The sequence below is a fragment of the Rattus norvegicus genome, chromosome 3, assembly GCF_036323735.1.
Source record: "Rattus norvegicus strain BN/NHsdMcwi chromosome 3, GRCr8, whole genome shotgun sequence".
NCBI classification, from domain to species: domain Eukaryota; kingdom Metazoa; phylum Chordata; class Mammalia; order Rodentia; family Muridae; genus Rattus; species Rattus norvegicus.
In genome coordinates, this window is record NC_086021.1 from 148,920,460 (window position 1) to 148,945,696 (window position 25,237).

Here is a 25,237-nt window from a genome sequence, read left to right on the forward strand (position 1 = left end):
TCTGTGTCAGTCTCTGTCTTCGTTTCCCTTCCTCTTCTCTTACTGAACACATGGCTCTGATGTTGTCTAAGAAAATAACTGACTTTAGAACTACAAAACACAGGATATAATTCCAAGTAGAAACACTAAGACAAGCAAGAAATATAAACACTCTCCATGCTTTTCTGCTATGAAGACTTTTAAACTTGTTAACTATATCTGCCTTTGCAGAGGGACCTGGGTTCAATTCCCAATACCCGGATGACAGCTCACAATCATTTTTTAACTCCAAAACTAGGGGATATGACACCCTTTCCTGGCCTTCATGGATGCCAGGCATGCCAGGGATATACAGATTTACAAACAGGCAAAACACCCATGTATATTAATAAATAAAAATAAGTAAAAAAAAGCAAGCAAACAAATTAGATAAATCTTTTCAATAGCCTCTTAGTACATGCACAAACTTAATGTTGGTTAGAATTTCTTATTTTCAGTGATATTGATATGACAGCTGTTTATCTTTAAACTAGTAGTGTTTAATCATTTAGCGAGTCATCTTTTACCAGCTGCTTAGCCTCCATGATTACTTACATTCTTATAGTCTCTGTTAAATTCTACATATGTTCAGTTTTGTATGGGGTTCACTGCTTCCTGACGTAGTGATGCCACGCCCCACCCCTATACAATTTCAGTTAAAACAAAACAGCAGCTCCAACAGAAATCAAGAGCATTCTCCTCCTCTGTAAGCTGTAATTGAGGTTGTGGCTCAGCATATTGCCTGTGGCAGAATCTATTACCAAGAAATGGAGACCATGATTTGAAGCTGGCTGCAGTGTAAGCAAAATGAATTAATTATTAGCAGGGCAGAATTGAAGGAAAATACAGGGCTTCCTAGAGAGAAACACGTTGGCACTTCTGGAAACCGGACATAGGAAAGAAGCTATTGAAGAATCCACACTTCTGCTTGCCTTTTGAAATTTTCTTATGACTTACAGCACTCAGTGTTCACGTGATATTTTCCAGTGTGTGCTCATCCTCAGTGTGACATTCACTGTCGTTTAATATCTAACTCTTTGTTTCACTCAGTCAGGCAAAGAGTTAAATCATGATTAGAAAAGCGTGGTCTCAATATTATAATTTAATACTAGTAAAACTCAAAAGGCAAAAATGGAAGTTGTTAAAATTTAAAACACTTACTTCTTATGTTAAATGTACAAACATAATTAAGATTAAGTGATAGTTAGCAAATTTAAAAATCTTCATAGGAGAAAAGCATGGAGAGTGTCTATATTTCTTGCATGTCTTAATGTTTCTACTTGGAATTGTACCCTGACTGTTTTGCAGTTCATTTTGCCAATCTATGGTACCTGAGTAGGTGAATAAGGAATTGAAATTAGAACCTGGAGAATAGTTAAACATCACTGTGATTAGTTTTTCAGCTTTACAAATAGATACAGATATGCAAATGCAGAGAGAGACATAGTTACATAGCTCAACCAGGTAAGCCATAGATAAACTCTCTATTGGTCCAACAACATGGACCTTTTATTTTTCACTTTGTGTCTTTGGGTTTTTGTTGTTGTTGATTTTTATTGTTGTTCTGTGTTTTGTTTGTTTTTAAGACTTATTTTATGTATATGAATACACTGTCGCTGTCTTCAGATGCACCAGAAGAGAGCATTGGATCCCATTACAGATAGTTGTGAGCCACCATGTGGTTGCTGGGAAATGAAGTCTGGACCTCTGAAAGAGCAGTCAGTGCTCTCAACTCTGGAGCCATCTCTTAAGCCCTATGTTTCTGTTTTTCATTAAAAGCATCTTATCCTTTTTTATAATGCCCCAACACTTAATTAAGTTTTGTTATTATTATTATTAAACCTCTTATATTAGAGAGTGATAGAATTAACTCCCTTTCTTGGTGTATTTACCATCTAAAATAAACAAAACCACTTGAATATTCAACTATATTCATCAACTATTCCCTTAAGCAGATATAAGAAAACAAAGCTATGTGTTAATTTCAATAAAAACAATAGTGTTTATGCAACCTGCTACTATGTTTAAATTTTATTCAATTTATTAAAATTTGTATTTTACTTTATCATGTAACAAGAAAATATAATTTACTTTCTAGGACTAGGTTTTGTGTCTAGTTGCGTATTTCAGATATAATATTTAAAGTTATCTTTCTGGTCATTTAAAATATTGGCTATTTGGATGATTCTGCTACTCATATTTGCTGAGAGCTTCATGTATGTTCATAGAGTCCTTGTCAGATTTTAATAAATTTTGGGTACATTAAACAATTTTCCAAAAGCAACACGACTCTGTAGCAACAGATTCAGGCTTCAGATGTGCCCGCTGACTGTCAATGCCCATGCCTGATAAATGTGCCATGGTGACACCTCTGTTGAATGAACAATGCCTGCCAGTTTTGACAGTTTTGGGTGTACCTAACAAACGCCAACTTCTAGAGAGTTGACATCCTTATTTCCTGAGTGTTCATTGCATTACATTAAGAACAAAATAGTATGCCCTCCTCTACTCTTGCTGGACGGTTTGTAAGCATAGGTCAGGCTTCTCACTTGTTTATTATTGTGAGGAGTAAGTAGATGCTGGTCAGACCCTCTCTGTGTGACTTTGAACATCTCATATTCTAGTTCCCTGTGTCTAAAGTGGGATCACTGTAAAATTCACTGAGATTGTACACATAATTTCTATATAGTACCTTATCCATGGCAAACTCTCAGTTGAAGATAGCTGTTTTGCGTATTTCTATTCCCAGCACCAGAAAATGGAGCTGGGATGATAGTTTGAGGCAGTCTGGTCTACACGGGAAATCTCAGGTTAATTTAAATACATAGCAAGGCCCAGTCTTCTAAATGAATGAAGGAAGGAAGGAAGGAAGGAAGGAAGGAAGGAAGGAAACAAAAACAAAGAAACAGAGAAAGAAACAAAGATAGAAAAGATACTATGAAATGTAGCTGTTTTATGCAGTTATGATAAAAACTGATTCTTGTTTCTTGAGAGGATCTTGAGATAGAAATGTCCTAAAAGTGAGAGTGACTCATGAAGAATATGTTCTGCTTTTAAATTTACTTCCCCCTGCTTTAATCTATGTATGCGCCTATGAAGACAGGAGAAATAAACATGCTTCCTGATGTCACATAGCACTCAGCGAAATACTCTTGACACCACACACATGGGCGTTTTTCTCTACATCTCTAGTGGTCAGTTTGTTAGCAGGCACTGGAGTATCCTGTAATTCAGTTTAATTCAGAAACTGCTCTTGATTCAGATCTCCTAGATAACAGGAGAAACCTGTAAAGTTGTCCTCCCTTGCCCTGCTTCAGAAGTGAGCCCCAAGTCTGGTTGTAATCTATAATTCCCATCAACCCATAGGAAATTGAGCCCTCTCCTGAAGTTTACTTAACTTGCCAGAATGACTAATTGGACTTAGAGAAATGTGTTACTTATAGCGACAAAGGATGCTCTAAAGTCTAAACGAGCAGCCCATGAGAGGGAAACACGGTGTAGGCATCCAGAAAGGAAAATACAGCCCATTGATCTCTGAGGGCGCCTCACTCTCTATGAATCTGCTCAGCACTCTGAAAGCTTGTGTGACGGCTGTCATTCTCTTCTTCTGGGGCTTTATCAGACAGTACTATTGCTTACATCATTGGCCATCTCTGATATGCACAAGCCTCACTTCTAACTCTGGAGGCTAAGGGGATGAGGAAAATTTGCAAACTTTTAGCCATACCTCTTTCTTTTCTGGGACCATCCATCCATTCTACTGGGAACCACCAACCTTCAGTCACCTCATTAGCAAACAAAAAACTCTGAAGAGAATGCAAGGAACTTAAGAGTTGTATGCCAATGGGCAGATGGGAAACAAATCTATTATTTATTACAAATGGACAGTATCCTACTTTCCCCAACCTTAGCAACTTTACAGCTCCTCTTTTGGGAAAAGTGTGAATATCAGACATAAGATGGTGAAAGATGAGCTCACAGAATGTGGGCCTGGACAGAGTACGTTCATCCCAGGTCAGGGTTCTGTTGCATTTCTATTTCTATGCTGTTAACTTCTACTTCAACCTTGGGATCTTGATATTTCAGAATTGAAGTCATTAGTTCTGGTGTTATCCACAAGGTACAGACTAAAAGGAATAAAAGTAATATGCTTTTAATTGCTTCATAATGGTAAATGTGTGCAATTTGGTTTTGGTAAAATGAAAGTGATACACACCTAGGGAAATCAGTTATGAATGATTATTAACAGATATTTTATCATCATAATGCAACATTCAATTGGTCAATGAATACATACATAATAATCATGCCAGCAAATAGTAAAAGTTTCACAATAAGAGATGTAAGCCATCCTTTCAGCAGAGAGAAATTGAACCCCGAGAAATCCTGGAAAATATGAATCCCAGAAGAGAACATATTACAATGATAATGATTTATCCTACAAACAACACATATATATATATATGCTCCAGGCATGTGGCTGTTTTCTGGGACAACAAAAATGATTAAATCATCACCATACTTGCACCTAAGTTAGAGGTTAAAGGTAACATACAGTTAAGTAAATCATTGCAGAGTATGACACTGAGCATGACAAGGCAGAAAAGTTGCTGAGAGAGCACAGAACAGGGAGCCATTACTCTAGAATGCTGGGGGAAATTATAGAGGTTAGCAGTGGACACTGGAAAGATTGGTGGGTGGATGGATGGGTGCATAGATGGATATATAGTTGGCATAAAATATCACAGAAGCAGAATATCATGCATTAAATATCATGATCTGAGAAGATAACACGATTTCTCAAAAGAAAGGGAGTAGTCAGAACACTATGGTTAGTGTTGTGGTTGAACTTGATAGTATGAAATGGAGTAGTCAGAATACCAAAGTTCTGAGACAAGAAGAAAAACTATGGGTCCTATGATACAACCAAAAACCTGAGTAACTTATTAAAAGTACAAATTACTAGTTGTTATTCCCAAAAGGCATAATTTAATCATAGTAAACCATGTCAGCGAAACTCTGCTGAGACTGTATTCAAGTTACAAAATAGGATACACATTTATAAATGGAGTCCAGGGTAAATCTTTAAGAAGGAAAAAAATTCTTAAAACCCTAAGCAGATAAATGTCTTACATATAGGTGTTGCCTATTTTTATAAGTCTGTTTCCTTAGTTTTCAATGATGAAATTTAGACCAATTTAATTTCCATAATGGGGTGTGCAGCTGTCTGTTCCCTGAAGTCACATATTCTTGAGTGTGTTTACATGCACTTACAGAATCCCCTTTATAGTAACACAGACATAAAATTGATACCTTTCTTAGAATGCTGTTGTTTTAAATTTTTTGATAAATACTAGTGAATTGTTTTTGAATAAGCCTCTTTCCCTGATATGATGTAAGATTCAGTCCCAAGTGATCAGTGATCACACTAAGAATGCACAACACAACAGTGTTTACTGAACACTTATTAAGTACCAATGATGGTGTCAACTCTTCACAGATGATCTCACTTAACTCTTACTAATGGTTCACAGTCTGAACGTGTCAAATTTTGTGTCTACTACAGAGTGTGTCTTTTTCTTTAAAATGTAGCATTTTTACATTCTACAGCTCTGAATGCTTAAAGTGGGTCATTGAGCTGCTGACTTCTCTCTCAGATATCTTGAGTCTTCTCAAGCTTCTTAGCTTTCTTTGGAATGTGGGCTTCCCGCAGTTGTCACAGCAAAAAGTGTTGAGTAGAACATGCAATGAACAATACATCACTTTCTTTACTCTGCCTTCAGAAATCTGCCTTCAGAAATGTGACAGTTCAAGGGCAGGAAGATAGGATGATAGCCATGGGAGAAGATGGATGGAAGGAAGCCCACCAAAAGGGGAAAAAACTGAGGAGAGAAATTTGGAGGGAGGAGAACAAGGCATGTCAGCTGTCTTGTACCCCTAGAGACAGAAAAGTCTTAGTCCCCAACTGTCTTTATCTTCTTTAGTTTCCAGACACCTGCATGTTACTTTTTGATTTTGCAATGACAAAAGTGTGATTTAAGAAGTCAGTAATTGATCACATTTTAGAGGCAGAGTGATTGATCCATTATAAAGGAAAGATTTCATCTATAAACACAACAGTATTGAAGAAGTTAGGTCACACAGAAATGCTTCAAAGGCTTAGAGAACCTTTATCTCTGCTAGCTGCTATATCTGTTTGAATGTGCATAAATACATAGATAGATAAGGCATCTCTTTAACTTTGAACAAAGTAGATCCACTTGAATAATTTTACATGTGTTATTACATAAACCATCATTTAAAGATGCACTTCAGTGTTCCCTTTTGCCCATCACTGATGTTAATAAAAGGTTATGATTCAGCAAGGAGAGCGGTAAAGTATCTTCCATTATTGACCACATTCAGGTAAAATAGGCAAATTGGAGAATGGAACTAAATTATGTGAGGTGGCGGCCTTAAAGCTACCGTTATAGTCTGCCCTCCGACGGGACACAGTTGTACTTTAGTTATATAAAATGACGAGTTAATCATTGAATAATGAGAAGATACACTAGTTACATGGACCATAAAGGAACCTACTTACCGAAATGAAAATTTTATGAGCTGCATTAAGTGTCTATGCCAGCATTTTAGAAGAATATGACTGAATGCCCATCAGTGATCAATGTGATTTCCTAAATGGTTATTTAAAAACAACCAAGCTATTCCCAAATCTTTTCATTTTAAATTTCCTATTTACAGTTCTTTTCTTTCATCTCTTCTTTCGAAGGCTTTATGTCGGAGTGCTAATTAATGTTAGCATTTTTAATTGATAAACTTGTTGCTACGCAAACATAAATGTCACATCACTTTATTTTGAAAATGTTCCGTGTGTGTGTGTGTGTGTGTGTGTGTGATAGTACATTTAAAATCATGCTTGAAGACACATTTCCTGGCAGGCAGCCGGCACTGCCGTCATAACATACTGCCATGACCGACTAACTTAGTTGTTTCTTAAGAGCTTACTCTTCCAGTGGCTCACCCGTGTCTAATGTTTTAAAGCGCATGTACAAAAATATGTCTACCAATCTGTGTTTTAACAATAAGAAGATGCCATTTAGGAAGTACACATGGAAATGTCTAGATATCTCAATTAACATCATTTATTTTTGTTCCTATACAGTCCTTACTTCTCTAGGCTACCTTAGCCAGACTATGTGCTACCCGTTGATTTCTTCATCTGTTGTTTTTTGTTCCTTTTTTGTTTAAGTCTTGATTTGGGTTTCCCCAGTAGTTTCTGTGTCCCTCTCTAATGGGGTGGGGGTGGGATTCAGAAACAGCACTTTATGAGTCAAAAATAAAACTGAAGAGGGGATGCAATTGAGAACATTCTCGGAGAGGGTTTAGCACCATTATTGTATAGACAGTTCTTTCCCGGTGATGCAGGAGGAAGGGTGCTTACACAACAACTTCTGTAACATTGGTCCAGTGCCACCAGGCATGAATCCTACATGATTTCCGACAAGGCATATATATCCTTGCCAATGGATATAGCAGTCGCCCAAGATCAGAGAAGACTCTGAAGCAAAGAAAGAGCTTCAATTGGAAGTGAGTTGGAGCAGATGAGCAGGGGACTCCAGGGGCCCAGGAACAGCATCTATCAGACCTACTCTGTGCTGTGTCCCTCCAGATAGTTCTTGACATTTTGACTATGGAGAGAGAAGGGTCATTCCTTAATTTCATATTCATTTTCATTAGTTTACACATTTAGTGATCTCTCTGTGTTAGGGGATAGTGTTTGAGACATAGAACAGATCCAAGCGAAGAAAGGAAGATATTGCTGTCATTGACGATTCTACAGGCAGGTCCCAGGCAGAGTGATGCCAGTCCTGTGAAATGTACAGGTTGATTCATTTACTCACTCTCTCTAAATGTATGGAGTCTGTCTAGTCTCTCCCCTGATTCTACATTCTGCAAAGGCTGTGACTCTTGTCTACTACTTACTTTCTCCTCCTTACCTGGGCCTCTGCTTATCCCCCTTGAGAATGAATGCCCCAAGAGGAAGGGGTAACTATATCACTCTTCCATTCAGAGTATTTTGTCAGAGACAGTGTTGAAGATTTTTATATGGAGGGGTCTGAATCCACACAGGAGAGAGGGTAAGCACCCCACCATACAGAACTAAGTTTTATGAAAGATGTCTGCTAGTGTGTGCCATGCATAATACATTTTGAGGGTGCATATATGAAAACTAATAATTACATGTACTTAAGCATATTATTATTCCATAATTAGAGAGAGAGTGGTAGTAATGTGAATAAAAGAGCAAAATTTTGCAAAATAATACTGCTACTTAATATTTTCATTGCCCTTCCTTGACTTTCCTTAGGGGGATGATAAAGGTTGCTGTGTGGATAGGGAGGATAGCCAGTTACCATTTGGCTCAATACCTCTTAGGTGTTGCCAAACATATCTTGTTTCTGAAAGCCCAACAACTGTTCTGCAAGGCAGATTTTCATTTTCATTTTACATTAACAAAACCAAAGAACACAGGTTAATTAACTTGTCTAAAAGTCACACCTCAGTCATGATTTAAACTGGGTTTCTCCCAATTCTGAGACGTGGCTACAGAACAATCAAAAAGACAAGGTAGTACATGAAGGAGCCCAAAGTAGATGGTTTAGAATCCACCGTAGGCCAGCCACTTGGTGAGGCACTGTGCCTGCCACTGTGAGCATTGCTGGCAGAGTTCCCGCCCTCTGAGAGCTCTGCCTGTCATAGAATGAGCACCTAAGCTAGGAAAGAAAGCAGGACACAGCAGGGGATAAATATCATGACAACTTCAGGTGCTAAGAAAGCTAAAAGTTAGAGGGATATGTTGACTTTATGATTTCAGAATGACTTTTTGAGGAAGGATATTTTATCTGTAAGTCGAAAGAGGTCTAGGCTAAAGGTGTTGTGGCTGGGAGAGCAGAGAGAAGTGCTCCAGGTTTACCAGATGACCCATTGCCCTCATTTCAACAATGTAGGGATACGTAGGAATTGAATTCGAAATGGGAAATGGACACAGTGGAAACTGGAGAGATGTAGGCCATGCTAGCCACTCTGTGTGATTCTTGATGCATTCTCATTCTGGAGTCATAGAAAGCGTGTGGTGGGGTTGACATTGGATCTGTGATCTGAATTCTCCCTCAGTCTAGGCTGTGGCACACGGATGGAAAGGAGTACATTCAAATGGCAGGAGGCCTCATTGGGAATTCTGTGAGTGAGGAAGAAGTAGGTGTCTATAAAGGCTATGGGTGACTTTGGAAGAAAAGCCATGATTTTATAGTGAAGGAGCCGAGACTCATCAGGTTGCTTGTGTGTTTTGTGTAAGTACTTCTGAGAGTCCTGAAGAAGCCTAGCTTTTCACACAAAAGCTGGGCCTATCTTTTTAGCTGAAGATCTGGAGCAACCCACCCTCTACTTCTCAAAGGTATGCTGGGAGGGTTGGTTGGATCAGGGATAATTTTTTGTCCTTTTTTATAATTTAAAGAAAACTACATTTACCATTTAAAAATATTTTCTTGTGAGATACAAGTACTGATGTATGTCCAATGAGCTCAAATCATAACCGCTTAAACAAGAGAAGGCAATTTCCTCACCAGGGAGCATTCCTAGAAGTCCTTAAGTTAACATCCCATTCACGTAACAGGATTCCAGGCTTGGTGGGTTTGGGTGTTTATTTTAATCTTGTATTGTCATTAGCAAGTTTGCTACATGAGTTACCCTTGGGTATGCGGTGGAAATGGCTTTCTATCACTTTCTCTTTGTGTCTTTCTATTTTAAGGATTTAGGGTATTATGCCTGAGTGAATTGGTTCACAGGGATTTTACTTACTCACTATATGCTGCTGCGCTTTTGTTCTCCATCTGGCTAAGCCCCATACCCCCTGAATAGCATGCACACACGGAGGTCACATGATGCGGGGGTACATAGGTAACAGCTTTTCTTTCTGTCTGGGCGGTGTGTGGTGCACAGAAAGCCACTGGAACTATAAACTCTAATTTCTCAATCAAGAATAGTTAGGAAACCAGAGTTCTGCATTTTCATTAACACAGGGCCATGCATGCCAGCTCAGCTTACTACCTGCTAAGCCTCCTAGGTCTTTTAGAGAATGTGCATTGGCAGTTTTCCAGTCTCACAAAGGCTCATAAATAACTGCCTTTCATATGAAATGTATTTGGTTTGGCATATTGACACTGGAATACATTATTCTTTTAGCAGTCGAACAAATTAAAATGAAATGATGGCTCCGTCTTTTTCAGTGTAATAAAATGAGCATAATTGGGTTACTATCTTTATCTGGCAGTCAGGAATTAGATAGTGTGCCCAGTTGTACTACAGGACATTTACACATATCCTCTTCCTGTTGTACTGATGTTCCCACAAACCAACAATCAGGAGAGAGAATGATCAAGCAAGCTGATTGCAGTCATAATATCGGAGTCAATTATCTTTCCAAATCCTTATGATTTGATCTTGGATACAGCCAGGGCACCTGGATTTTTGTTGCTGTTGTTGTTTAATGTTTCCTTAAAACTCAAGGTCATTCTAACGTGTGGCCAATATTGAAAGCTGCTGTTCCCCGTTCCTGTGTCGGGGAGAAGTCGCCTCTAATGACATTCTTGCTAAATGTCCTTATTTCTCCCCTTTTTGTTCCCTAAGCCTGCTTCACAACTTGGTAAGGATATGGGCTAGCAGAATAAGGAAATCACTGAACATTAAGAAGAGTGGGAAGAGGATGGCTCAATGGCTTTACTTTGGACTTCATACTTTGTATGACTAGATATCACTTCAGTGATACTCAGAGTACACAAGCTACTATGTAAGGGAATCAGATTGTTTTAAAAATGTAATGCCTTGCAAAGTACCACAGAAGTTTTGCAAAGTACCACGGAAGTTTAGCAAAGTATCTCTAATTAAAACTATAAATGGCTGAAACTGTAATCCCAGCATTTGTGAGATGAAGACAGGAGAATCTCAAGATAGAGTCCAGTTGAGAGGGTCTGGTCTGGTCTGGTCTGGTCTGGTCTTGTCTTGTCTTGTCTTCTCTTCTCTTCTCTTCTCTTCTCTTTTCCCTTTTTTCCCCAATGAGTTGCACAAAAAGATTTTGTGTGAAAAAATAGAACCAAGCAAAATACCTGAAAAACACATGGAGTGGACAGAATAGGGAGGTAAATTTACTCACAATAACCTCATTTATTTCTCAAATATGATACACATTTAAAATAAATTTTGATCTATATGTCCCTTTTAAGTATGGTAGATATGATTTGTGTAGATTATGTTCTCTGAAGCAATGAGATATCATTCACACCCCCACCACCCCACTTAGCCTTTGACTTTGTCTGCCCTTTGCTGAGACGGTGAAGTTAAGCTATGCTTTACTATCAGAAGCCAAGATTTGGGCAAGAATTTTTTTCCAAGTTGGTATTTGAAACTAAAGTTAGGAAAGCAGTTGAACTTTGGCTGTATTTTAGGAAATTGTTTGTTTAACTAAAACTAAGCTATCACGGTGTTTTATAGAAAATAAAATCTTTCATCAGGAAAATTTAAGCGAGTGACTTGAGATCTCGGTATAAAACCAGCTTTAAAATTGAATGACGGCACTGCGGTTTTCCTCCAAAAGCTAAGACATGCCCTGTTGGGGGCTTTTGGCGGTTATCACCATTGGTGCCTGTCCACACACTATAGCGCCCATCACCCAGCCATGGTGTTTGCAGAGCTACAAGTAAATTCTAAGTTGATTTTCATTGCGTGTTCATTGCATAGAGAATCTGTGTCTTTTAACAACCTTAACTTGTGCTGTCCTTTTACTCCATTTAAATAAAATTTCTCAGTTTACCAACTGATAAGTATAACTTTAGTCCTTGCAAGCTGCATCTTTTTAAAGTCTGTTTGCCTAGTTCAGCCCAACCAGTGAAGAAGTGCATGGCGACAGACATTCACTCTCTCCCTGGCCAGGTCCCAGTTGACTCTGTGCCACTGGCGTGCTGCTTTGGAGTTATCTGGTGATACACAGTAAAAATAGAAACAAAGGGATGAACTCTTGCTGATGGAAGGCCGCATTCATTCCCATCCCTGTCGATCCCCAGAAGCATTGTATCCCCCCTTTATACTGTTTAAGACTGAAATCAAACACTTGAGTTTTCCAGTTGGGCATAGTGGTACTTCCTTTTCCTGTATATTAAATGTTTCTGCAAATCACAGAAAACCTAAGATAGTGACGGTTTGACAAGGCAGAAGTTTCACACTTTATCCTTAAATAAAATTGTTATCAGACACAAGGAGGCCAGAGCTCGGTACAGTGGCTCAGTTGTCCCCAGGAATATTATCTCTGGATACCAAAGGCACGGCTTTTTATATTAAAGTCATTTCACCATCAAGATAGTTGGGGAAAGTCATGAGCACCCTAATCAAAACAAACTAAAAAATTAACGAGGAACCCTAATGTTTTCTTTATAATCCACGTGTCCCTTCTGCTTAGGACTGCATTTCTGAACAAACTTTCTTTACATGGGTAGAGGAAAGCTTAGAATTCTAGAATTGAGAATGGCTTTAATGCCATCCCAAATACTTGAGGGTTTTAGTTGTTGTTGTTGTTTGTTTGTTTGTTTTGCTAAGAAGTTGGAGGTTAGTAAGTATTGAGGTAGGCAAAAGCAGACTATATTACATCAATCTTTTTTTAAGTTGCAATATTGTGAAGAAGGCCAAGGAGAAAGTATCAGCACATACACTCATGTTGCTTTTGATAGAGAATAAAAGGATCAATACAGGAAAAGCTGGTAAAATATTCAAATTATCGACAGTTCTGGGATATGGCTTAAAAGGGTGAATCATATAGAGTAAAATACCAGGAAGAAATATGTGAAAAATTTTGATATATGGAAAAGCCCAAACTTCATGTATATTGTAACTTTACAGACACATTTATTTATTTAGAAAACCCGTCAGGAAGAGCTGAGCATTTGATCCTCAAAGTTAAACAAGAATTTGGGAACAATTATACAATTTGAAGAGCCAAGAAAACGCTTGTCTTGTGAGCATGGTGTCTTCTTTAAAGACTGCAGAATTCTTAAGTCAGTAAGCAGTGGGAATACAGAGGTGATTGAGCCTACACATTTCTCATTGCTAACCAATCAGCTCGAAGCAGGAGGACTGAAATAGGCACAGCGGGTTCTTTGCTCACAGTTCTGTAATTTGTACTAGACAGAGTTAGGAAGACTTCTCTCTGCTTCACCTGCTGAGGCTGAAGGATTTCCTTCTTTGACGGACTCTGGCAATTCAGTGCTGACTGTCAGTTGGCGGGTATCATCCGTTCTTTGGCTTCTCCACAGGGCTCGGTGGAGCTTCTCACAGAATGAAAGCTGATTTCTAACAAGAATCTTCCTGAAGATTTGAATTCTAAGAAGACAGGTCCCAATGCACAAGTACTTCCCAAGCTTCCATTAATATCTCTTTGGCCAAAGTCCCAGAGGGAGAGAGAGTGAGCTTGAGAGGCTACCTGTGAACAGAAAAATAGCAAGACATGTGGTTTATCAGAGGCCATCAGCGTAATTGCCTGCCAAAGCATCTTGTAAGAAGGAAACATATGGGTACTACTCTTTTGAGCTTCTGCCATGTGCTAGTCACTGTCTTTAATCACAAAATTGGCTTGGAAAGGAGGTGTCACCAATTTGATTTACCAGATAAGAAGAAGAAAGGTTAAAAATGTTTAAATGACCTGCATGTGGTCCCATAGCTTCTACATGGTGAGGTGTTTTATTTCACCTTTTGTTTCAGCCCTGTTGTCCGAGCCTCCCCAGTCTTCCCACCTTGCTCCTCATGAGCTACCTTCCTAGCTATGAGTAGACGGTAACCGTGGCAGGTGTGGACGGCTGCCTTGAGCAAGCACAAGAAAGTCTTGGCACACACTAAGTTTGTAGCATATTGAACACAGAGAAAGAAGTTTCTGGACATTGGAATTAATCGCTTGGAGCTCCTATACCACAGAGAAGCCAGGAGCAGAGAGCCATCTAAGGAAACCATGGCATTGAAGTACAACAAGAAATCTGTTCTCTCTCTCTTCCTTGACATGAGTGTGTGCTTTCCTCTTAAAGGAAACCCACCAGAGATAACATCATTTCAAGTGCTCCCTAAAAAGACCCCCTAACTAATACGTTCCCCCTGGAATGGAGTTTTAGGACTAGAGCACCACAAACACGCTAATTTCTAATGCTTTCTAATTTACCAATTAGAAATTTATTATTATTTATGATTATTATTAGAAATATAATTTACCAATTAGTTGACATTCTTTTCAGAATCAACTTGGGTCATGCACATGACTGTGAAATTCCTGTCTTTGTAGTTAAAACAGCATCAAGATTGTCCCTTTCTTCTGCGTCTGCTTGGAAGATTAATGTTCATCTTCAACACGTGAGAAGTTAGTTAACATATCAAATCATTCGATTAATAAGCCAGACCTGTCAGGCCAAACGGAAATAGCTGAGTCATTTAAATCTTTTAATATGAGCCAATTTTCACAATAACCTGTTTCATTCATGGCCTTGGCGTTTAAATGCTCGCTCATTAGTGATTTGGTATTTGGGCTTGTCTGAGAGGAGAGCATCGTTGTGCTAAGCAGGACTCATTAGGGATTATAAGTTTTGAACGGGATATCTTCACACAAAAGGCTGCCCTCCCCTTTGCCTCACGTTCATTAAGTGAACCTTCACCTTGCTTTTACAAGCAAGGGCTAAATTTCAGGAAGGAGAATGGTTTTTCTTATGCCACGACTGGGGCTGTACTGAAGAGCCAGTGCCTATCATGATCAATACAGATGTGGAACTAAGATAAAGCATGTGTTTCTGTTTGCTGGAGACAATAAAAGTAAAGGCTGCAAACAGAAACAGTTTTGAAACCAGCAAAACACTGAACTTGATGGAAAGAGAAATTCATTGAGTGTATCACCAAGCAATAGCTCCCTTCCGCTGGTGATAAAATACAGTCAGCAAACACTCAGAAATAAACACCAGATAGTTAAAGAAGAAAGGAAACATGTTTCAACCCACAACACTCCCGTACTGAATTCTGAAGAATGCAATTGCTGACATTCCTGAAGAAATACATGTATTATTATACCACAGGGGTTTAGAGTAATCATAGTATATCATGCTAATGCCCCTAACAGATTTCCTCCTGGATTTGCCTTGGTTAATGTCATCTATTTTGATGGGTATTTTCAATTTGTTTTAAAATGTCATTTGTATTACTTGCATGACTCTTTTGCTCTGTTCCTTGTTTTCTTTCATTTTCTTTTCTTACAGAATTTACTGTTCATTTTCAAATTACTCCAGACCCTAATAGTCTATTTTGCTCTGGGCAGAATTTGTGTATCTATTGAATTGCATTCTGTTTTGTTGAATTTCCTTCAGTGAGTGTCTCTCTAAGAGCTTCTTTCAGTGGCAAAGCATTAAACGACTTCTTCAGGGCCTTTGGGCTGCATTTGTCATGTACCCATAATCAACCCCGTACTATGCCAAGTGTCCTAATTAATTCACTCTGCGCTCCTGTTTAAATATTTATGAATGTGACTAGTTCAAATGCTGATATGCACATTATTACTGGTCTTAAAAGAAATGATTTTTTTCCTGGTAGTGTTATCAGTTTTAAGAATTCAGATTTGAAATGTTTGGGGTTAGCAATTTCAGTGGCAGCATCATGTTAATGGAGTCCTGGAAGCCGCTGGCGTTAAGATGAGTAAATTAGGAAGTCAACACTGCTTATTTAGGTCCATTAGGATAAAATAGAAGGAGAACCTGGACGTAACAAAAATCAATCCAGCACACAGAGTGCACATTTATCAGGACTTTGTTAGGATGGCAGGGGGGGAACCACCCTGTTTCTTCTCACGAAGAATGATACAATAGTGTCCTCAAGGCCTTGGACCGTTGTAATATTGGTCACTTCAGAATGACTTTGAGACAACCACAAAGCCACCAGAGACCACTCCACCTACATGCAGTGTGTGTGTGTGTGTGTGTGTGTGTGTGTGTGTGTGTGTGTGTGTGTGTAATTAAATTGGCATCAAATGACTTCTTGAAGTGTTTATTGATATCCTTCCTTTTACTATCAATTTGCACCCTAGTTTGAAGCCCTTTCTAAGCAGTTGTGTTAAGCACGAATTTATAACCATTGTATTGAGTATTTGAGCAAACTCTTTCTCTACAGTCCCCACATTATACCAGTGTAGTGTGTTCCAAGTATGGCAAGTATATAATATCTACTTCTATTTTACAATGGCTTCTAGGTAGATGGGACCTCCTCTGGGGCTTTGAGCCTCATCGCATACTCAGCATAGCATCATGCACCAAAGCTTAGGCCATTGACTACAGTTATATGAAAGCAATTTTAAATTTCATTTTGATCTTGTTTTTCAACACTCAAATAGACCCCAAATGTTTTACAAATAATATAACTAATCGTCGGCTTCATTTTATTTTTATGTGTGCATACTTTTCCTGATAAAGGCAAGTGTTGATGGGATGTGTTCCTTACTGTGTTTGATCTTCATTAGCCTTCATTATTTGATGTTGAACATTAACTATTTAATATTACATGCTTAATAATCAATTGTCATTTTAATAAACATTTATATATTTGTTAGTCATAACTCAGAATATGTAATCATTCATTTTTTTCCATACTGAAGACAACTTACATTCATATGCAGTATTATTCTTTGTGGACATTCCAAGATTCCAAGATTTACAACTGAATCCTGAAATGCCAAGTGACAGTAAATTATTTAATTGTATTTCCTATATAATTATACAAGTATATTTTTCACCTTACCTAGGTACTTCTTAAGCACTGGGACCATAACTTCTAAACTCTGAAGTCTAACTCCCAATTGGTATCTATTTCCTTCTTGGTCCTCAAATATTTACAGGTTAATTGCTATGGTTCGTAATAAACTTATCTTGACATTTTTTCTTTATTAAATCAAAAACAGTCCATACTTTCATAGATGCATTTCATGACTACTCTATGCCGTGGTTAAACTCTCAAAATTACTATTCTTGAACTTTGGGTCTTTATGATTTGCAACTAATTTTTTATGATTTGAATCTAATTGTTTTTTTGATTTGAATCTATGAATGACTGCAGACTCGTGTGTATCTAGCTGCTGACTCTGTTTCAGGAATTGGTGAAAAAATGAAGTGGTACCTGATGTAGGAAGAAAGCCACTGTGATCATGCCTTTGAAAGTTAAAGCTGGTCCCTTGTCCTAGGTCTCTGATTCCTTATCACTGTGAGATAAGCAACCTCTTCCATTTGCTCCTGCCATCATAATGACTCTGTCTTGCTTAGGCTGGCAATCATGGACCAGCTGACTATGGTCTATAACCATGAGTCTAAACCCATATCCCTTCCTTTAGAGTTTCTCCTGTGCATTTATTATAAGAGTGGAAAACAACACACATAAAACATTACCTATGTTTATATTTGATTGTATCTCTTTTTAAATTAATTATGTTATTTATTTATGTCCCAGATGTTGCCCCCATTGCCATTCACAGAGTTCTTCCCAAAATCACCCTCTTTACCTCTGAGAGGATGCCCTCCTGTGTCTCCCACCTTGGGGCATCAAATCTCTACAGGATTAGTTGCATCTTCTCCCACTGAGACCTCTGATGAATATGTGCTGGGGCCTCAGACCAGCCCATGTACACTCTTTGGTGGCTCAGTCTCTGGGAGCTCCCAAAGGCCTAGATTAGTTGACACTGTAGTCTTCCTATGAGGTTGCCATCCCTGTCAGTTCCTTCAGTCCTTCCCCTAACTCTTCTGTCCAGTGGTTGGCTGTATCTGCATCTGTCTCAGTCAGCTGCTGGTAGAGCCTCTCAGAGGACATCCATGCTAGGCTCCTGTCTGAAAGCACAACATAGCATCAGTAATAGTGCCAGGGATTGGCATCTGCCCATGGGATGGCTCCTAAGTTGGCCCAGTCACTGGTTATCCATTCCTTCAGTTTCTACTCCATTTTTGTTCCTGCATTTCTTTTAAACAGGAGCAACTTCAGGTCAAAAATTAGTGTCCTATCCCTCCACCACGGGTCCTGTTTGACTACGAGAGGTGGTCTCTTCAGGTCCCATATCCCTGTTGTTGGGAATTTCAGCTAAAGTCACCCACATTGAGTCCTGGGAGCCTCTCATATCCCAGGTCTCTGGGACTTTCTAGAGGTTGCCCTGTCCAACTCCTGGCAACTGCTTATTTCCATTTATCCTCCTGGCCTTCTGGGCCTCTGTTCTTTCTCCCTCCATACCTGATCCTGCTCCCTCTGTCCACCACACACACTTTTCCTTCCCATCAATCAGGTTCCTCCCTTCCTCTGTCTCCCATGGTTATTTTGTTCATCTTTCTAAGTGGGATTTAAACATCCTCACTTGGCTTTTCTTTCTTGTTAAATTCCGTATAGTCTGTGAGTTGTATCACGAATATTCTTTACTTTTAAGCTAACATCCACTCATCACTGTGTACAAACCATGCATATCCTTTCCAGTATGGGTCACCTCACTCAGGATGATATTTTCTAGATCTATCCATTTCATGATGTCCTTGTTTTTAACAGCTGAATAGTGATGTATTGTGTAAATGAATCACCTTTTCTGTATCCATTCTTCAGTTGAGGAACATCTGGGTTGTAATAGCTTCTGGCTATTACAAACAAGGCTGCTATGAACACAGTGGAGTACATGTCCTTGTGGTATGGTAGAACATCTTTTGGGTATAAGTCCAGGAGCACTATAGCTGGGTCTTCAGGTAGAACTATTTCCAATTTTCTGAGGAACCACCAGATTGATTTCCAGAGTGATTGTACAAGTTTGCTATCCCACCAGCAATGAAGGAGTATTCTCTTTTCTCCACAACCTTGGAATAATGGGCTATCACTTGAACTTTTAATCTTAGCCATTTTGATTGATGTAACATGGATTCTTGGTAATTTTGATCTGTGTTTCTCTGGTGACTAAGGATGGTTTTACTCTTATTTTCCCACACTTGTTCTCTTTCTGCAGAAAACTTTACCTAAAATAAGGGGTATTATTACTTAAAATAAGAATTTATTGAATATGAACAGTATGATATTTGATTTGATAGGCAAGATATTTACTAATTAATTAATGGGCTGGTATCTCAGATAGCATGGCTATATTAGACAACTGTAGGAGTCATATCTCAGGTAGAGCACACAGTTATACATGTAACTTCATTATGTTTTCCAGAACATGGTTTAACTTTAAAACCTTTATTTATTTTTGTAATTTAACCCCAATTTTTACTGACTTTTTACTAAAACTATGGTAAATAAAGCCATGTATGAAGGGGGAGTGGGACTATTGTAGGTACAGGACACATCATACTCTAGTCCTGTATTACAAAATCTACTTCTTTGTTTTTCTTTTTAGTAATTTTGTAGAATAAAATCAACATATGCTAATCAGTAAAGTTATATCAGGAAAGTACAAGGAAGAGAAAGAAGATGACATTCGGAATTACTGTGTGAACATCCTCCTGCTGATTACTTCTGTCAGACTTGTATGTTTTCTGGGCATGTGTGCCCAGTATTTATGTGTATTTGGGTAGACTGTTACAAATAGACCACTGCAAGAAATAAATCATTATAGCCTATCTTAAATTTGAAGTGAGCTTAGAGCTCATGAAAGCAGCACAGATAAGAAGCAGGGCTGGATCCCTCTGCTCCCTTAGGCACCCCCAGGTTTATACAGTATAGAGAAGCTCCAGGAATTTCTTTTACAACACTGGTCAGAAATGGAGGGAACCTCAGGCCTCGGAATATTCGTTAGATAAGGTCTGTGTCCTCAACCATGAGGATGGGGAAACTGGTGATGAGGCTGTGCTAGTGGAGCACAGAGATTATGATTCTCTTGGTACCAGTATATGGGGTAAATGGCAGGGATTTTTCTGGATCAGGAACTTTAAAGAGTCCCTACTATCTCGCTGGCCACTTTCATCTGTTCTCTAGACAGACAACAGAAGTGAGACAAAATAGAACAGTTTCACTTCCACTCACCTCTTGAGTTGTCAACCAGGAAAGTTTCTCACAACCCCACCACCAGTTTTGCACCAGTCCCATTTACAGATGTGTTGTTAACATAGTTACTGACTTAATAAGTTGTTGTTGGAATTGAGGACTATTCTGAGCTATTTTAAGAATAAATACTGCCTGGGCTCCAACCTCATAGGTAGCAATGAATAACCTAGTAAGAGCACCAGTGGAAGGGGAAGCCCTTGGTCCTGCCAAGACTGAACACCTAGTGAACATGATTGTTAGGAGGAGGGTAGTAATGTGGGGAGGTTGGGGAGGGGAAGCCCGAATAGAGGGGAAGGGGGAGGGGTTGGGGGATGTTGGCCTGGAAACCATAACAATTGAAATGTAAATAAGAAATACTCAAGTTAATAAAGATAAAAAAAGAATAAATACTGTTTTGTCAATCACTCCCGAACCTTCAATTTCTGCGAAAGGTTGCATGTATGTCACAATCACATTATTATTATATCCTTTATATAATGCCCACTGTCTTTAGTATTCACTGAGATCAGGTGGTCATTTATTTCTTCAGTCCATCAAAACCATTTAAGTGCCTAATCTACATTAGACACTTGGCAAGATCCAGGAAACAGTAGTGATGGAAGACAGATGACCACTGCACAGTGGGTGGAGATGAGTCTCTAATAAATCATTGTATAAATGCCTCCCCAGTGGAGTTCGTCTTGTGAAAGAAAAATTAAGTTATGAACATGATCTATCATGGATGTCAGGAAATACTTTTCTGAAGAAAGAATATTTAACATTTGAAAGGTATGGCATGGGTGATTTCATTACTCCTAGAAACATTAAACATGATTTTCCTACTGGGAGATTCTCTGGTTGCTTAGGCAGAGTCTAAGTTTGATTTTTTTCTTTCTACTGTTTCAAACTTTATCTGGTCTCATTGGGCAGGTCCTGTGGAGTCTTGGTACCCCAGAGAAGGGGGATGCTAGAGAGGTGAGGCAGAAGTGGGTGGGTAGGTGGGAAAGAACTCTCTTAGAGGCGAAGGGCAGGGGATGTTGTGTGTATGTGTGTTGGTGGGGGAGAGTTGTGGACAGGAGACCAGGAAGGGGGACAACATCTGAAATTTAAATAAGTAAAATAATTAATAAAAAAGAATATTTTTCTACTCCCTTCTTCTTCTATTATTTATAAAACGATGCACAACTATTTTGAATAGGAGCAACTTCTCCAGAAGTGCTCCAGATGAGGTTTTTATCTTGCAGTGTACTCAGAAATTAGAAACTATTCTTTCTCCGTCAGCATCTAAGGAATGTCCTTCCTGGTAGTGTAAATGTTGCGTGTCTTCCCATCCCTGAAGTAAACAGCGCACGTAGAATGAGTAGCGCTACCTCCGCAAACTGACTTTCTCCATTGGAACCTTTTCATTCACACTCTGTCTATAAATGACTGTCATTAGGAAGGAATGGAATTAGGCAGCCCTTGAAATCTTGTGTCATTTCTGATTCTTTAATTAACCAAAGAACTTGGTTTCTGTCGACTCGGTTGCTTTCTTTAACTACAACATTAATTTCTTATAGACAAGATGTTGTAAGCTTTTTGTATGTTTTAAGATGTGCCTGTATGATATAAATTCTAGAGCTAGGGGCTAGAGAAATGATCACTCAGCCAGTAGAGAATCTATGTGAGAAGTGTCGGGTGTAGTGGCTCATGCACTTGTAATGCCAGTGCTAAGGGGACAGACAGAAGCTATCTACTTTAGTCTTCATATAAGTGTGCACATGTGCCTCCCATGTACATGCACCGTACATGAACATATATACCCACATGCATCAAATTCCAGAAGTAGTATGTTCCTAAAATAATTTCAGTTGACCAACTGAAAATTGATCATTTATCGACTTATATTACACAATCATAATTTGGTATGAGTTTCCTGGAAAAGTAAGTGAATATGTCTCTAAAAGCTTTAGATATTTTAGATTCCTTATCCAAAGGAGGAATAAGGCCTTACACTGTTGATGCAAATAGCACCATTTGAAATGCAGTGAGTTTTTGCGCTTTCTCTTTGCTCAGTGAAATGTATGCTTGGTTGACCAAGATTCAGTGAAACCTCTCATTAGGGCACCACGGTTCATTAGGGCTTAAAGAGGCATCACTGAAGTTCGAATTGGCCATGCTGTGATCACTGGCCTCTCTGAGTGGCAATCAAGCAACATTATGTTGTGTGCTTTACTTCTGCAATGGTTTTTAATGCCTCTGTGTTTCTTTTAATATTAATGATTTAGCTGTGTGCTATATAAAATGTCCACAGGATTTTTAGAGATAACATCTTTCTGCTTATAAGTGGAGATTTAAAAATCAGATTCTTGTAATAAAAAAGGGAAAATAAAAATTCAAATGCCCAATTAGAATATGATGCTGGATTTATTACTGCCTCATTATAAGAAGCATGTTAGGTTAATATTGGTATTCATTGTCTTGAACTGGATGAAATATCTTTGTGTGCACAAAGCACTCGAAAAAAATCAATAAGTAATCTAGATGTTGGTTTACTGAATGTCTAACATGGTTGAGAGAAATCATATTCAAAATGTAACAATTTAGTTATGGATAAATTGAAGTAAAATGGAGTTAGTAGACAGGGAATTGCTAGGCAGATGCCTGTCACAGCTGGGTCTTCAAGGGAAGGGATTGTTTCTACCTACGTGTTTATATCGAGGCACAGGGAAACAATAATTTACCATATTTGGACCAGCTGAAGGTATTTCCTAGATCCCAAAAAGCTCAGAAGATCTACTTGCCTGTGCTTTGCTAGCTAGGAAAAAAAAGACTCTGATAAATAGTGAATTTATTTTTTGGTCATACTTTTCAAAGTAATTTAGACTAGTTGATGTATGGTTATTCAAGATAGGTTTTTTATCTCTGCTTACGTACAACTGAGTTGTAAGGTTGGTCATTTAGGCTGCTAGTTTTGCTGTGGCTGGTGGCTGTGAGTGAGAATTCCTGAGGTAGCCTGCTTCCTTGCTCAGACTGCCTCCCACTCTGAAGTCTCTCTGCTCCTCTTGCTGCTGCCTTTTCTCACTGGGAGGAACTCTCCTGTTACCTCCACACCTACCATGAGACATAGCAGATGATACAGATGATACGTATCCATTTTTTTCTTTTAGTTGAGTAAGTTAATCACTCTGGATTCCTACTCTGTGGCAAGGTGCTCACAGAAGCACTTCTACACTTGCTTTATGAATAAATGTATATTGGTTAGAGAATATTTATAGTTATGCCATGTGACATCATAGACTGATAAAACGTTTAGAGCAAAAGTTTTTTTCTTCTGATATCCTTTTGGAATATTAATACAAGATTGGCTTATTTTCCAACCTTCCTCTCTACACCCCCTCTACCCCAGGGTGGTGGGGAGGGTATCAGACACTTCAGGAATGTTACATTCAGGGTCCAGAATTTCATTTGTTGCAAATTCCGTGTTAACGCATGGCACTGTGGTACAAATGCAAATTCATGCTCCATTGTTTCGATCTAAGGGATGTATCCTGTGTGGAGCACCTCCAGGCAGTGTTGTAAATAAAGGGCAGCTAGAGACAGAGCTGCTGCATAGAGTTCTCAGTCAGGCCCCTGACCCCCGTTATTTCTTAGGTCTGGAACTATGTAGTGTTCAGTGACCTCATTAGGTGGAGGAAGGAAAGGGAGAATATCAGAAACCAACTTTGCACTTCATGATAAGTGTCTTTTGAAACTAAAGATGGTGGAAGAACAAAAGAGGTTATAAGAATGGAGGTGGGAAAATTTGGAGAGAGTCACTGAGATATGAGTTTGAGATCCCTGGATTTCTATTTCTTCCATATAGCATCCCTCCTCACTACTGCCTCCCAAAAGATCTCAGAAAACACCATATGTCCCGTCAAATATTTTTAGAGTTAGGCCTTTATTTTTCTCTAATACTGACCTCAACTGGACACAACACAGTCAGAAAACATGCCAGTGAGATGGTAAAATCATAATAAAATCATTCTGTTAAAATCTTGTATATATCATTATCATTTGGAAGAACAGAAACATGATGTATAGCTCTTTACTGTCATTCTTAACATTCAGAAGTATCCCCCCAATATTTTGGGAAACCTGATTTGGGGAGACCTGAAACTATTGACATAGAAAATAATTTCAAGACTAGACAGTATGAGTTGGTCTGAAGCATAGGCTTCAGCATGAGGATAAAGAATACTCAGAAGACCTTTCAATATGGGTGTGAGCTTCTCAGAGAGAGGGTCACAGTCATTTGTTTTACAAATAGTTGAGGTTGGTGAATCATGAAGATACTACCTCTAAAGGGTTGGTAGGAAATCTAAATGAGACTACTAGTGGCCCCTCAGGTAAGCTTGATGATAACACCATTGGTTAGGTCTGAGTCTGGATCACAGAGCTATAGGAAAAGAAGAGATTGTGCCTATAAAGAAAGCTAATGATTTTGTTTGAGATTCTTGGCCAGTGTCTGAGAATAGAAATGAAGTGCTATGTCATGTTTGTTCAGACCCTAAGTCTAAGCCATTGCTATTTTATTACAAAAATACCTTATGGAAAGCAATCTTAATTGCATGTTGGTAACCTACGGCAAAAGTTCATTGTATTGAATTTCTGTCTTCTCAGCTAGTGAGGCCCTTCTGTCTGACAACAGTGAGAGACTCCCTTCCTTTGCACATCCAGATAATTCTAGTCCCTTTGTATCCTGCCTCTTCTGTCTCTACTCATCACGACACAGATTCAACTCAGTGTCAATAAGCTGAGATATTACATTTTGTAGTTTGGGTTCCTCCACAGAGCAAAGCCTATGAGACTAGGACTTACATGCAAGGTTAGGTGGCAGGTGACTTCAGAAGTGAAGAAGGATGTGTAGTGAGGCAGACAATGAGGTCAAACCCAAGAAAGTTTGGGTGGCTGTTCAATGGGTTGTCACTATGGATAACTGCTTTGCACCCTTTTAGCAATCATATAGGAAACATCTGTAATAGGGGTGCTTTGAATAGCAGTGTCCACTTGAACTGTCAATGATGGGAGAAATTTGCTGGGTATTCACTACTATAAATATGGCCGGTATGGCTAAGGAATATGGATGCTAATTTCATTTAAG

General features: G+C 38.8%; 1 protein-coding gene and 1 long non-coding RNA gene across 8 annotated transcripts in view; both read left to right on the forward strand.

Annotated features, from left to right (window-relative positions):
- Nucleotides 1-25,237, forward strand: part of Macrod2 (mono-ADP ribosylhydrolase 2) — a 2,017,257-nt gene that overhangs the window by 746,639 nt on the left and 1,245,381 nt on the right. The gene's annotated exons all lie outside the window — the stretch shown is intronic.
- The window catches only part of LOC134486164 (uncharacterized), a 223,289-nt gene that overhangs the window by 49,742 nt on the left and 148,310 nt on the right, over nt 1-25,237 (forward strand). Inside the window, exon 2 of the long non-coding RNA XR_010064918.1 lies at nt 1-25,237. This exon is cut by the window's left edge and continues 37,833 nt beyond it; it is cut by the window's right edge and continues 148,310 nt beyond it. This is a non-coding gene — a long non-coding RNA (uncharacterized LOC134486164).